This window comes from Ictidomys tridecemlineatus, chromosome 8, assembly GCF_052094955.1.
Source record: "Ictidomys tridecemlineatus isolate mIctTri1 chromosome 8, mIctTri1.hap1, whole genome shotgun sequence".
Classification (NCBI taxonomy): domain Eukaryota; kingdom Metazoa; phylum Chordata; class Mammalia; order Rodentia; family Sciuridae; genus Ictidomys; species Ictidomys tridecemlineatus.
The window spans coordinates 59149839-59165310 of NC_135484.1; positions in this window are offsets into that span (position 1 = coordinate 59149839).

Consider the following 15472-nt stretch of genomic DNA (forward strand, 5'->3'; position numbering starts at 1 on the left):
TTTATAAGTTTTGCTAAAGTTTGAAAATCTTATTAATCTTTACAAATTCAATTCAATTTCATTTACTCTATTTTTCTAGTTTATTTCATTGATTTCTATTCTAATATTTAATACTTTCTTTTTTTTCCCCCTCTAACTTTGTACTTGATTTGTTTTGTTTTGTTTTGTTCCTTGAAGTATAACATTAGGCTATTTGAGATCATCCTTATTTATTTATTTATTTATTTATTTATTTATTTATTTATTTATTTATTCTTGTACCAGAGATTGAACTTAGGGACACTTAACTACCAAGTTACATCCCCAGCTCTTTTTTTCTTTTTAAAATTGAAATAGGGTCTCACTCAGATGATTATGGTGGCTTTGAACTCATGATCCTCCTGCTTCAACTTTCTGAGCTTCTGGAAATATAGGCATGCACCACCATGCCACCACATCTGGCCCTTATTTTTGATATAAGTGTTTCTTGCTAGTAATTGTCTTTACAAAGTGCCTGCACTATATCTCAGTTTTTAGAATATTGTGTTTCCAGTTTTATTGATTAAATATATTTTCAATTTTAACTTTAAATTTTTCATTGATTTATACATTATTCTAGTGCATGTTATTTAATTTCTACATATATGTGAAATTTCTGAGACTTCTTCTTTTATCAATCTCCAGTTTCAATAACATTCTACTCAGAACAGATACTCAATACCATTTCAATTTTCTACTACTGCTTTCTTTTGATTTCAATTGGCAGGCAACATTTTATTATGTCCCTTCATTTTGAGGTTATATGTGTCCTTATAAGTAAAGAAAATCTAGGGCTGGGGCTGTAGGTCATTGGTAGAGTGCCTGCTTCTCACATGTGAAGCACTGGGTTCGATCCTCAGCACCACATGAAAATAAATAAAGATATTTTTAAAAAAGTAAAGCAAATCTCTTCTAGAAAGCATACAATTTTTATTTTAACTATTCATTCACGTACACTGTGTCTTTGTGGAGAACTTAATTTACATTTACACACACACACACACACAAACACACGGTTGCTTTAAAAATCCTTTGATCCTTTGATCCTGTCTTCTTTAGTAATTAAGGGAATTTTCTCTAATGGTATGCTTTCATTCCTGTTTCTTTACCATTTGTGTAAGTAGTATAGTTTTTTTTCTTTGTGGTTACCATTAGGATTGCAGAACATATATTATAACAGCTGTTTTTAAGCTCATAACAAATTAGCTTTGATCACATGTATGACTCTATAATTTTACTCAAGTACCACCTCTAAAATTTTACATTATTGATGTCACGATTTACATATTTTAATGGATCTATGAATAAATTATTGGGGCTCTTTTTTTGCTCTTTTTAAGGGTTTTATCTTCTAACTTTCATGCTAAAGATATAAGTGATTTACAGAGAAATATTACCATACTAGAATATTCTGAATTTGACCATATACATTTACTGATGAATTTTTACTGTTACATATTTTTGTTTTACCCATCAATGTTCTTTTACTTTTTCTTGAACAACTTTCTTCAGCATTTCATGCAATACAGATCTGATGGTTATGAACTTCCTCTGTTCTGCTTGTCGAAGAAAGCCTTTATCTTTCCATTTCTAAGAACAGCTTTATTGGGCTCTGTATTCTTGCTTGGGACAGTTTTTTTTTCTTTCAGCATTTTTAATTCATCATCCTCCTCCCTCCTGGACTGTAAGGTCTCTGATGAGAAGTCTGTTGCCAATCTTATTGATACTCCCTTATATGTTATTTGCTTCTTTTCTCTTGCTTTCAGAATTCTCCTTTTATGCTTGTCTTTTTATAGTTTTCTTGTAATGTCTTGGTGGCTTATTTGAATTAAATGTGATCAAAGACTTTGACCATCCTGTACCTGGATATTTAACTATATTTGGAAAATTCTCTGTTTTTATTTCTTTAAATAAGCATTTTGCCTTGTTTTTTTTTCTCTTCTGCTTCACAAACTCCTCTAACTTAAATATTTAATGCTAATACTTTCCAATAGGTTCCATAAGCTTTTTTTTTTGCTATTCAGTGGTATTTCTTTATCTCTGATAAATTTTTTAAAAATCTATCTTTGAGTTGACCAATTTTTTTCTTTTCTATTCTGCTATTGATATTCTATTATATCTTTCATCTCCAGGCTTCATTTCATTTTGTTTTTTAAATATTTGAGTATCTCTCCAAAATTCTATTTTGGTCATTTATTATTGTCTTGATTTCATTGAATAGATATTGTTTTCCAGTAATTTCTTGAAGTTCACTGAAATTATTTAAAATGATTATTTTTAATTTTTTGTTAAGTTGTATATTTATTTTGCGTCAACTACTGTGAAATGTTTTGTGGTTTGGGTGGTATTATGCTTCAATTTTTATGTCAAATTTCTTTAATATAATGTTTAGACATTTGGAGTAAAAACTCATTTCAGTCTTTGCACACTTACTTTGCCTGACAAAGCCCTGTACTGTTCTGAATGTGCAGTTATTCTGGCAAGCTATCTGGTGTGGTGGAAGTTGGGGACAGAAGCCATGTTGCTCAAGCCTAAACTGGCTACCCTGGTCATTTGGTTAGCAAAGGGCAGGCCTACAATGTAGGTCCATGGGGTGGACATGTTAAGTAAAAATCCACAGAAGGGTCTGGAGCTTGGGTCCATGAGGAAGGGTTTGGAGTATAGGTCCATAGACATCGGTCTAGAATTTCAGCTTCCCGTCTGAAGCCTGGATCCATAGAAGCTGACTTTTAACTGAGTTTTGCCCAGATACTTATACCACTGGAAAGAGACTTGAACTGGAATTTTGGGGGTGTCCCAGGTACCTGGATCTACAGGGGTGTTTTATGAGCTTCTGTATGTGTAGTTCAGCCTGACCCTGAGGATTACTAAGGTGGATATAGACCCTGAGCATGCTGAAGCATACCTAAACACTGGTGCCACTGGAACCATACAGGACACTGGAGCTATTGGTTTGATCTGGTGCTGAATACACCTGTATCCTGTATATACTGGGTAAATAAGTGCTGACCTGAAAATATAAGAAAGCCATCCTGGTGCTGAGAAGGCTTGAAAACTGTGACTGTGAGAGCAAGTCTAGTTTTGGGAGATAGGCTGGGACATGTGGCCCCTGAGTTTGCCTTGGAGCAGTCGGAATTTAAGCTGTTGGATCTGGCCTGGCACTGAGGATAGTAAAAAACCTGGAATTACTAAGCCTGGCCAGATGGTTGATTGGACTAGATATTGAGTCTGCTATGCAGGCCTGGAGCTTAGGCTGGGAGATTCAACCTGGCAGGAAATTGGGTCTGGAGATTCAGCACAGTGGTTGCAACCTGGGGCCATGGAGGCTTATCTCATCCTGGGTTACAGGACTGGTTTGAGGTCCTGTGGAAAAGTCAAAGTAACAATTTTCTATCCTTCTCCCAGGCTGAGGTTCTCTTTCTCCAAACTGGATTGATATTGGAAATATAAAAATATTCTTTCCACATGTGGGAAATTGCCAACTCATAGTTTTTCTTGTATCTGTACTATACCTAGGCGATATAATTTATCACTTTTTTTTTAGAGCTTGTCATAATATTATGTGTGCATAGTTATTTGAATTGTTTCTGCCAAGAAATGAGCCCTGGAATGAGTCCTGTTCCACCACCTTTCTGATGCCTTTCCCTGAAAACACTATATTTAAAATATTGAGCAGTGTCTTCAACACTAATTTGAAAAATTTTTAAATTATATGGTTCCTTAAGTTTAGAAAATATCAATACTTTAAATAAGTATGGTGCATAAATATTTAATATCAGTAACTAGAAAGTAAAGGAAAAAACAAGTAGAATAACTCCATTTATCTTAGCAGAATATATATATATATATATTTACTACAAATTTCTTTCATATAAAAAAGAATATTTTACTAGCAAAGTCTATTGTATACTGATACACACATAGATAACAGTTAAACATTATCTGAATAGACACATTTATCTTATATATATGTACATGTATTAATCAGTGATTTTTACAGGTTTTGAAATAAATATAGATATTTTATATCAATATTGAGTGACTATTAGAACTTCATTTGCTATGTCACAACTTCTGAAACAATTGATTAAGAAAAATATTCTTTGTAAATTAATATAACTATATTTTACAGAAAAAGAAATACAGCATGTCTAATATATTTTGAAATAGTATGACAGAGTAATGACTAAATATCAGTCATATCAATATAAGTGGTATTAAATCACACAAAAAATAATTTCCAATCTGACTCAAAAGAAAAGCCCCAACCTAATAAGATATAAGAAACACACCTAAATCAAATAATCTAGGGTAGTTAAAATTTAGAGTAAATAATAGGCAAGAACACATAGACAGAAGATATGGTGATCCTGATCTACTCTTCAACCTCTAAGGAAACAGAGGTGCCACAAATGGAGCCATTTTAACCCAAAAATTGAAATTAAAAACAAACATTTCTGATTTGTTTCTGTGAACTAAATAACACATCAGAAACCATTATGAAACAAACACTACAAATCAACCTTGACATGCAGATACATGTCATACACAATAATATAGGATTATATATTAATAATATACACAATAATATACAATTATATATTAATAATAAACACAATAATAATAGAATAATTTAATTAACTATTCAATTACAACCCTGGTCAACTAAACAAAAGAAATAAGTAAGTAAAAATTAAAAATTAAATAGTATGATCAGTTAGGAATATTGTATTATTATATTTTGAATGCTATATTCTAATAATTTTAAGTATTCTTTCTCTACTGACTATAACATATTTAAAAATGATTAAATATTTTATGATAAACATCTATATTATTCATGAAATCAAAATATTATGACCAGTTTCCTCTGATAATAATGTAATAAAACTAGAAATCCCTAACAGAAACAAAAAGCAAAATTCCTATTTGTGAGGGTTCTCTAGAGAAACACACACACACACACACACATATACAAACATATAGTGTCTTTGGAATACTACATTTTAAACCAATATCACAAAGTATAAAAGGTAATATTAAAAAATGGACAGAGAAAAAAATTGTGAATTTTGTCAATGAAAAAAAATGTTTCTTTGAGAAATGACTATATGGTAGGCATTTCCTCTTCTTATCCTAATAGTCCTCTTATCAAAATTGTACCATACACTTTCATTTAAACAGAGAATGCACAAGGAAGTTGCTTTGTTTATCAGAAAATACACAGAACAAATAAATTTTTCTGCCTCTGCTTAAACTCTAAATCTCTGGTGAGCAGCTTGCTCATTTCTAGAGTGAGCATGTTGCAGTAGTATGAATATCACTGGAGTAATTCTGACATTTGGTTGATAAGATTTGCATTAAAATATATTTACAGGAATTCTGTGCAGCTAGCATATAGCTCTTTACAACCTTTATCAATTTCAAACACACTTGGTTTGCTCATGCATAAAACTTACTGAAATGTTTGCTAAGAAAAGCAATTCCAAATAGGAGGGGAAATAGGTAACGAATACTATAACTAATCAGTTCCTTAGAGCTGAGATGAAGCAAAGAATCAAAGACTAGATAATAACTCTTTTTTTATTAATCTATACTTATTTTACAGCAAGTGTCATATGCAAATATGCACCATTAGCATTATCCTTTTCAATAGAGTGCTTTATGTTTTTTTAAGTATTCTCTCCTTGTTGTCCCATAATTCTATTCTTTGAGTTCATAAGAACTAACAAAGAAAAGCATTTCTTTCTCTGGAGTATATTATCTCTTTATTTTTTTAAGTTAAAATACACAAAAACATTTTCTATGCTAGAGTGTTCATTTAATAATTTATATTCATAAAATATGATATTGCATATTAATAGACAATCAAGCTCCAGTTCATGTACAATATTGATGTATTTTAATCAAGTTGTATTTACTTATTTGCTTTTGAACAGGTTTTACTTTCACATGAAGATACAAAATGAGTTTTTGCTTGTTGAAAAGCAACTAAATATTTCTAATAATAGGTATAGACATTTTAATTTTGAATTATGGCATCAGAATAGGCTAATTTTTGTTTTAAAAGATAGAATAAATTTAATAGAAATATAATCTACAAAAATTTTTACAAAATTTTGGCATAAACAATACAGAAATACATGAAAACTTTGATTGTTATTACTGCCTTATGTTTACTTCAATTTTGTAGTTAAATAAAAAGTTGAGCTTTTATTAACTATGTACTTTGATGAAATAAGAATTTTAAAGTGTTAATTTATCTTTTTTCTTAAACACTGAAATCCCAAAATCTAACATGTGAAATTAGGAATCAAATTATGAAAGCTGGGTACATAACAAGATGATGGCTAAAAAAAGACGCCTAAGGATCATCTTCCCACAGAAAAATCATTTAAAAGCTGTGCATACAGCACCAAACTATTTCACAAAAACAGAGGGAGCCAGTTAAGAGAATCAGTGTCTGATTTCAGTATAATAATAATAAAAACCAGACAGAAGAAGACAGGAAGGTAGACCCATGCTTCCTCTCCCCTCCACTTCAAGCCCCTTTAGACAACATCTGCTTCTTGGAGGAAGGAATGAGTTCTAGACCTTAGACTTGAAACTCAGAACTGGGCCTGTCACAGTCTAAGGTCTAGAACTCATTCCTTCTTCCAAGAAAATGCACTGGAAGGCATTATACAGATGTTTATTGCCTACATCATCCCTCCTCCAATCAAGCACAGAAGAAAGGGAGCTGGATTCACCAATAGCCAAAATACAAACAAACTAAATCCAATGGCACATTAAAAAGATATTTCACCATGACCAAATGGAATTCATTACAGGGTTATAAGGATCATTAAAGAATCTGCTAATAAACATACATAATGTAATGTGTCAACAGATAAGGGACATAATATGCAAGACATCAACAGAAGCAAAAAAGGCATTTGATGTGAATCAACATAACTTCATAAAAATATTTTCTCAAAAATATAAAAATAAGTAGGTATAAAAGGAATGTACTTCAGCATAATGAAGACTTTATATAATAAGACCACAGCTAACATATAGAATGGAGAAAATTTGAAGATCTGGAACAAGGAAAGGCTGTCCAATTTTACCAATGTCATTAAATATAATATTAGAAGTATTGGCCTGAATAATCAGGAAAAATAAAGGGCATCCAAAGTGGGAAGTAAGGAAGAAAACACATTAGCACTGTCTGCAGCTCATGAGACCTTATATATAGAAAACCCCAGACTCCAATGGAAAGATATTAGAACTAACAAATGAATTCAGCAAAGGTGCAGAGTGCAAAATTAATATATAAAATCTATAGCATTGCTACACTCTAACAGCAAATTTTCTGTAACAAAAATCAAGGAAGCAGTCCCAATTACAATAGCTAAGAAGAAAATAAGAATAAAAATAAAATGCTAGGAATAAATTAAACCAAAGGTGTGGAAGCTCCATGTAATGAGAACTATGAAAGATTGATTAAAAAAAATGCTGCAAAGGACACACAAAAAATTGTAAAGACATCTTGTGATGAGACAACCCAGAGGAACCAAAAACATTAAAATATCTATATGCGTACATGGGAAAATTACATTAATACCTAACTGAAAATGAAAATACCTAAGTGAATTTCACCATCATACCAACCCACAAGAATGAGGTCCTAATTAGAATAAGATGTATCCCATGTTTGTATAATTTTATCAAAATAGCTTTTCCTGTCATGTATAAGAAGAACCAGTAAAAATTTCTATATGATTCAAATAAATCTACAGATTCATTTGAATTTCTATCAGAACACCAATGACAGAAATAGAAAACAATCTCAATATTTGTGTAGGACAAAAATATAGCGTAATAGCCAAAGATATCTAGAGCAGAAAGAGCAAAAACAGAAGGTATTACATCTTCTTACTTCAAATACACCACAATGCTGCAGTAACCAAAATGGCGTGATACTAGCATAAAACAGGCATTTGATATGATTCACATACATCAACAGGACAAAACACAGAACCCAGAAGAAAGCTGATTCATCTGTAGCCAACTGATTTTAGCAAAAGTGTCAAGAATATGTAGTGCAGCAAGGACAGTCTTTTCAATAAAAGATGCTGGGGAAATTCGATTATTACATGCAGAAGAACACATCTAGACCTGTTTCCCTAGCAGTTACAAAAATGAACTCTAAATGGATTCGAGATTTAAATGTAACACCTAAAACAACAGAACTGCTAGAACAAAAGAGGAAGAAAGCTCCAGGACAGTGGAATTATCAAAAAGTTTGTTGGAAAAGATGCTAAACACAGAGAAAGAAAAAAAAAAAACAAAGAAAAATTAACAAATTGGACTTTAATAAATTTACAAGTTTTTTCACAGAAAAGGATATAATGAATAGGGTGATGAGACAATCAAAAGAATGAGAGAAAATGTTTTCAGAGATTACCTCTTAAAAGGAGTTGATATTCAAAATATATCAGAAACTAAAACATATTGAATAGTCAAAACAAAAAACTAATTTAAAAAATGGATTAGGATCTAAGTAGGCATTTCTCAAAATAAAACATTCAAATAGAAGGCAGCATGTGAAAAAAATAAATGCTTAACATCCCTAATCCTGAGAGAAATGCAAATCAAATTCACAATCATATCTAACTTCACCCCAGTAAGAATGGCTATTTTCAAAAAGACTAAGTAATGGCAATGGCAAGAGTGTGGAGAAAAACAAATGCTGTTACACACACATATTATTGATGAAAATGTACATTAGTACAATCATTGTGGAAACAAACAAAAAATTTTAAAAAAGAAGTATCATATGACCCAGCAATCCCGCTATTAGTTACATATCCAAAGGAAGTAAAATTAGTATGTGGAAGGGATATCTGCAATACTATGTTCTCTGAAATAGTCATAATATCCATGAAATAACTTAAGTCACCGTGAACTTAAGATATATATAAATTGTGGAGATATATAAAATTTATAATTGTGGAGATATATATATATATATATATATACATATATATATATATATAAATTTTACCACCACATGGATGAAACTAATTATTAAACTAAATGAAATAAGTCAGTTAGATTTATAAAGACACGTGTCTTTAAATTTTATTCATGTGTAGAAGTTAAAAAATTTATCTCATAGAAGTAAATAAAAAGTAACATTTGGTTACCAGAAGTCAGGATGTTTGGTGGGGAAGTGTTTTAGTCATTTTTCTTTTTGTTGTTGTTGTTGTTGTTGTTTCTTCTGTGACTAAAGCATCCAACCAGAAAAACTTTATGGGAGGAAAAGTTAATTTGGGCACTCACAGTTTCAGAGGTCACAGGTCTATGGACAGTAGGCTCCATTCCTCAGGGCTGGAGATGAGACTGAACATCAAGGCAGAAAGTGTGGCAGAGAAAAGCAGCTCACATGATGATCAGAAAACTGCTTTCTGGAAAGAGAAATGCCACTCTCCAGAAACAAAATATACACTGTATTGCCATGGCCCCAATGAACCACCTTCTCCAGCCCCACCCCACCTGTCTCCAGCCCTACCCCACCTGTCTCCAGCTACCACTCAGTTAATCCCATCATAGATCAAATCACTGATTAGGTTAAGCAATGACCCATTCATTTCTTCTGCAAACCTTTTTGCATTGTCTCAGACATGAGCTTTCAGGGTACACCACACATCCAAACCATTGCAGGAAGGTAGGGATGCAGGGAGTTACATGAGTAGGTACTCAGTTATAATTCAACAGGAATAAGAAGTACTAATGTATTATTGGACAGTAGGATGGCTACAGATAATTGATAATGTACTGTATATATCAAAATCCTTTAAGAGAAGATTTTGGAAGTCTTCACCCTAAAGAAATCATAAATTTTTGAGGAGGTAGATGTGTTTAACCTGTTTTAAACATTATACAATGTAAATGTGTACCAAAATTTTAATTAGTACCTCACAAATATCCACATTATTCATGTTTTATAGATTAAAATTAAATATAATAAAAAGCTATTAAAACTTCTATAAAATTTTCTCATTCCTTTATGTAAATTTAGTATTTTGAGTTTATCTTGAGTGAATGTCTTGCTGACCAGTGTCATTCCAAATGTTTACAAATTATCTCTCTCTTCATAAACTTTACCTATAAAGATCATAGCCTTACTTAAAGTTTTTCGATGTGGAGTAATGTTATTTTCTTTCATTTTAAAAATCTGTTACACACACACATTCTCACCCTGGCTGAAATAGTCTTATATAATTTTCCTTATTTGCTAACAACCTAGTGATGGAATAAGGAATTTTTATTGGTAATACCCACCAACTATAGACCTCTCCTCACTGCTAAGCAGACTCATGTTTTCCTGGTGCAAGTCAAATAGAGTGTCAGAATGAAGACATCAAGAGTGATGAAGAGCTAGAATGTTGCTTCTGAAACATAAAGTGAGCTAAGAGGATAGACATCTTGATTTCTTAAAAGTGAATTTCAGAATAGTTTTGGTTGAGCATATTAACCACTAGAGTCTATCCACCAGAAAAGCCCTTCAATGATGACAATTTTAGATATTGTGATATGCCATTTGAACAAATACCCAGAATGACTTTCAGAACATTCCTATCTGGTCTCTTTGATGTTTGGTTTCTGATAGACTAATAAAAAGCTTTTGTTTGAGGTAATGGTTGTCTACTACTGGACAATTCCAAGTAAATTTTGTCTGTGAAGTTTTTTTTTTGACAGTAAAGAAAACAAAAACAGACTATGCTTTGATTTCCATGTTCTCCCCCCCACCGAAAGCTGTGCTATGTTATTCTATTGCCCACATGTGTTCTCTCTCTCTCTCTCTCTCTGAATCTCAATATCATTATTTAGACATGAGTTTTATAATGATATATTTGCCTTTAAAATCATTTTTAAAAGACAAAGTGTATGCATCATGACAAAAATGTAGTTGAAGATTAAGATTACCATTAATTTTAATTAATATTAAGTAGAGGCAGATCATGGCGATTTATATAAAAGAATGAAGCATACAGCTATATTCATTTAGTGAGAAAACCAAAACAAATTCCCAAAGTAACACTGTACATCATAGAGAAAAATCATTATGGAGTGAAAGAAGGCAAGGAGAGGGAGGGAATCAACAATTACTGTACATGAACGGAATGTCTCATTTAATTGTGTCAACTTTGGCTACAGACTTTGAAATCTTACATATGATGGAAGTAGATACTAAAGAGTTTTTATTTGTACATGCCATTCAGTTATTGATTCAATATCCAATTCTTAGTCTCGGATATTTTTCTCTAATTTGTGTCCTTAGTTTTGTTCATATAATAAGTAAAGTCAGTAAGGACTAGTGTATTTAAAATGCCTTTGCTGAGATGAAGATTATTTAATGATGAATGACTTTAATTTCATTTCTGTTTCCTTCAAATTTCAGGGTAAATTGCCCAATTTCTCTCATTATAGAGTATAATGGTAGTAACTCACAGGAATGTAACTGGGAGGAAACATAATAATCCATTTAAGTCACTCATCATAACTCCTGATGCTAAGTTAGGGATATATTAGTACTAGATATAATATTCTTATTCTTATTATAATTTATTAATATTACTATTATTAAATTAGTTGTTTGACAAACTGAAAATGATGACCATAAAAAGATCTGAAATATGTCTTCAGGGACTTTGAATCACTTTCACTCTTCGTTTATTATTTCACTCACTCATAAACTTCCTCAGTTTATTCAATTGACAAGTACTAATAAAAAAAAAAAATTTGAGTCAGGGAATATGCTACACTGAAGAAAGGAGAATAGAGATTTCCTTTCCTAAATTTTTTTCTCCCATTGAATGATTATAAAAGAAAAATCATAATACTTTTGTGTGATATGTAATAACAGAGTCTTTCTCTAAACAGTACTGGGAGAGCTAAGAGCAAAACCTGTAATTCAGGATGATAGATGTGGAGAAAATATCCCAAAAGTAATCAACTTGGCATTGGACTGATGTGAACAGACAAGCTCTGAATGGAACAATAGATACAAGGGTAGTCTAAACAGAGGCACCAGATGCTTCAGTCCCCAGAGATGAGGAAAAGCCTGAGAATTGCAAGAAGGGAAAGGTGGGTATGACAGTATGTGCATAAAGTAAGCAGGAGGGGAGGCTGTGTAGCTAAACTGAGGTCATCTAAAATGCAGAACATTTATTTGAAAGTGCCCTTGGGATTAGCACCGGTGGAAGGGAAGGAGAAAGCAGATTTTCAGAGAGAGAGAGAGAGAGAAGCCAAGCTGCAATGCAGTCCCAAGGAAGGCCTCAGTCAACATTATAGAGAGCTCTAGAGTTAGGATCCCTTCAAAATCACTGGGTTAGGGAGGGAGGCCATGTCTTTCTATTCCTCTTACTATCAATCATTTGATGCAGGATACCAACAGAAGTAGCTGTGACTTTCTATGTAACAATTTGTCTTTAGCAGGGAACTGTCAGATGAGGACTGTCTTCTGGAAGCATCTTGAAGCTTTGGCTCAGTAAATCTTTCATTACTTACGAGGGATCCAGGTGGAACACCACAATGTCCACTGTAATCACCCTGAGGAGTTACCATCATTCACTGAACAACTTGATTTAATCAAGGCTGAGTTAGTAGCTGAGTGTTGCACTTTATTGTGTTCTGAATTTAATAAAGGAGAACAATGCTTGCTTTGGGAAAAATTGACTGTTCTCTGATTACATGTCTTTCACTACCAATGAATATACCTATTCTGTCCCTAACTATATTACTAAATAGTCTATACCTCCATTTTCTCTCTTACCTCTATTGCCACAATCACCCCTGAACAATTCCTTTTGCTAATAATCTTGCCCCTTCAAAATCCCTTTTCTATGGGATTATAGCCTGACAAAGGATAAACTGCCGTACTCTTCTGTAAAGATTTTTAGCAATTTCTAAGAATAAAATTCAAAGATAGTGTTCTTTGTTCTATCTCCTTATATTTGATGAAATAACCTGCATTAATGCCTACATTTGAGTCCATTACTATTTTTTTCAAAAGAGATATGTGAATTTAGCTGGAGGTACAGGGAATACACAGAAATTAGGTGGGACAGTTGTGTTTGATGAATGGAATACACTTCAGAGTTATTCTATCATCCCCAATTTTCTCTAGAGTTTATTTGTAACACAGTTTTCAGAATTATCTGAAAGCCATGTTTAAAAGTTTACCAGCTTTCTAATGATGCATAAGTTTCTTTTATATAAAATAAGGAGAAAATATTTTATCAATACAAATATATCATAAACATATCAGTAAAGCATATTTTGTGAGTTTTCCAGCACTTAAGAAGAATATAAAGCAAACTCATACTCACATAACATGTCATAATTTGCAATTCAGAAATAATATTTTAATATAAACTGTATTAAGAGTGCTTTCTGATATAATCTGTTACTGTTTTTGCTATAACCAAATACCTGAGACTGGTTAATTCATAATGAACAAGTTTATATTGGCTCACAGTTCTGGAGGTTGGGAGTTCAAGAAAAAATCTCCAGCATCTTTTTGGTTTCCTGCTGTGTCATAACTTGGCAGAAATGTGGAAAAATAGAAAGCAAGAAAAGCCCAGGAAGTTGAATTAGCTTTTATAATCATCCTCTCTCATAATTACTAAAACACTATCAATGGAAAGACATTGATTCCTCTTTATGTCTTCATTATATCTTGAATTTCCCACCAATGTTACACTGGGAATGAAATTTCAACATGAGTTTTGGTGGACACAAACCACATTTGAGCCATAGCAATTTGTAAGAAGCACTTCACTACTTTTTCACATATTATCATTCCTTGATATCTTTCTGAAACTATTCAGACTACTTCATATGAAAAAACTCATTTTCCTCACAGAAAATCTAGAAGGCAAATACTAAATTTATCAAGAACTTATAAACTCTCCAAGATTTCTCAGCTAATAAGGAATAGTAACAATACTGAACTCATATCTGTGACTGAAAAGCTCATATGCCTGCTCTTTATAGAAGTAATTGGACATTGCAACTCATATATCAAAAGAACAAAGAGTAGCTCTTTGAACTGTGCTTTTTCTGAACACTAAATTTATTTTAATTTTTCTTGAATCAATTTCCTTGGTTCCTTCTGTTTTTTTCTATATTATATTTGTATAAAATTTCAGACTTAAAATAATTTTAAACAGTTTATGGAATTATTGAAGCAAGAACAGAGATAAAAATGAAGTATAAGAAAGAATTAGATGCTCTACTATGTTACTTTTTCACCTACTTATATTGAGAAGACAGATTTTACTACACTGACTAATGTGAGATTAGGGAAATTTCTTCATTGTATGAAAGTACACAACAATTTTCATTGAAACAATTTTCTTTAAAAATAAATATTTTCAAAGTAAATATCAATTTAAGTAAGAAATATTTATTAGTTGGAATATTATTTTCTGTAATAAAATGAAAAATTAGTTGTCCTTAAGAAGAACATCCACTTGTATTTTATTGTTGAATAATATGTAGAATTTGTTTCAGTTCAAATTTATGGTAGGATAATTTTATTCTAGAAAACTAATGGAATCCAAGTCTACTTAATAAAACCTAGCACATGAAGGAAAAGTAATGAAGAAAATGAGATATTTATCAATATCTTGAATTCTAAAACATATTCCACTTATTATATTCTTTTACTAATCCAATGACTGCATAAGTTATATAAGCAATGGCTTTCCCCTTTATGTCTTCAAAGAAATTAAAAGTCAGTGGGATTAAGACATGTATCAAAAGACACAGCTTGATGCACATTAGAATCAGCCTTTGGAATTAGTGAGATCTAAGTTTGAATCTTGCTTCTGTAATTTGGTAATACTTTTGGGAATACTTTAGATTCCCTGCAACTTTATTTCATTACCTATAAAAAGAGAATAGCATCTATATTAGCAATCTCTTATTAAGATTACAGATTAAACATAGTTTTACTGGAACAATTCATGACATACAGGAAGTATGTGTTGATAACAAAGACAAATAACTCTTGGCTGAAATTGGGCAAGGACTCAGGGGTTCATAATTAAAGTGCAAAGATGATGTCGCAATGCATCTTTGAAGATATCCACTTCTCAGACTACTTTCTCCCCAAAAGACAGTTATTGGTGCAAACTTAGACAATATGTCTAAATATAGATCTTGTCATAAAAATGTAGATGGTAAATGGCATCTGGTAATGTTATAAAAGAACTTCACATTGAACACTACAATAAGAACTGTGTTCACATCTTTGTTTGGGTTCTACTTCTTTTAATCTAAAGTATCTCTGTATCTTCCACATTATTATTCAATAAATTATCTGAGGTTCGTGTACACATAAAGACCTTCCAGTTACATATGCTGAGGGATAAATAAACATCATTATCAAATTTTCTCT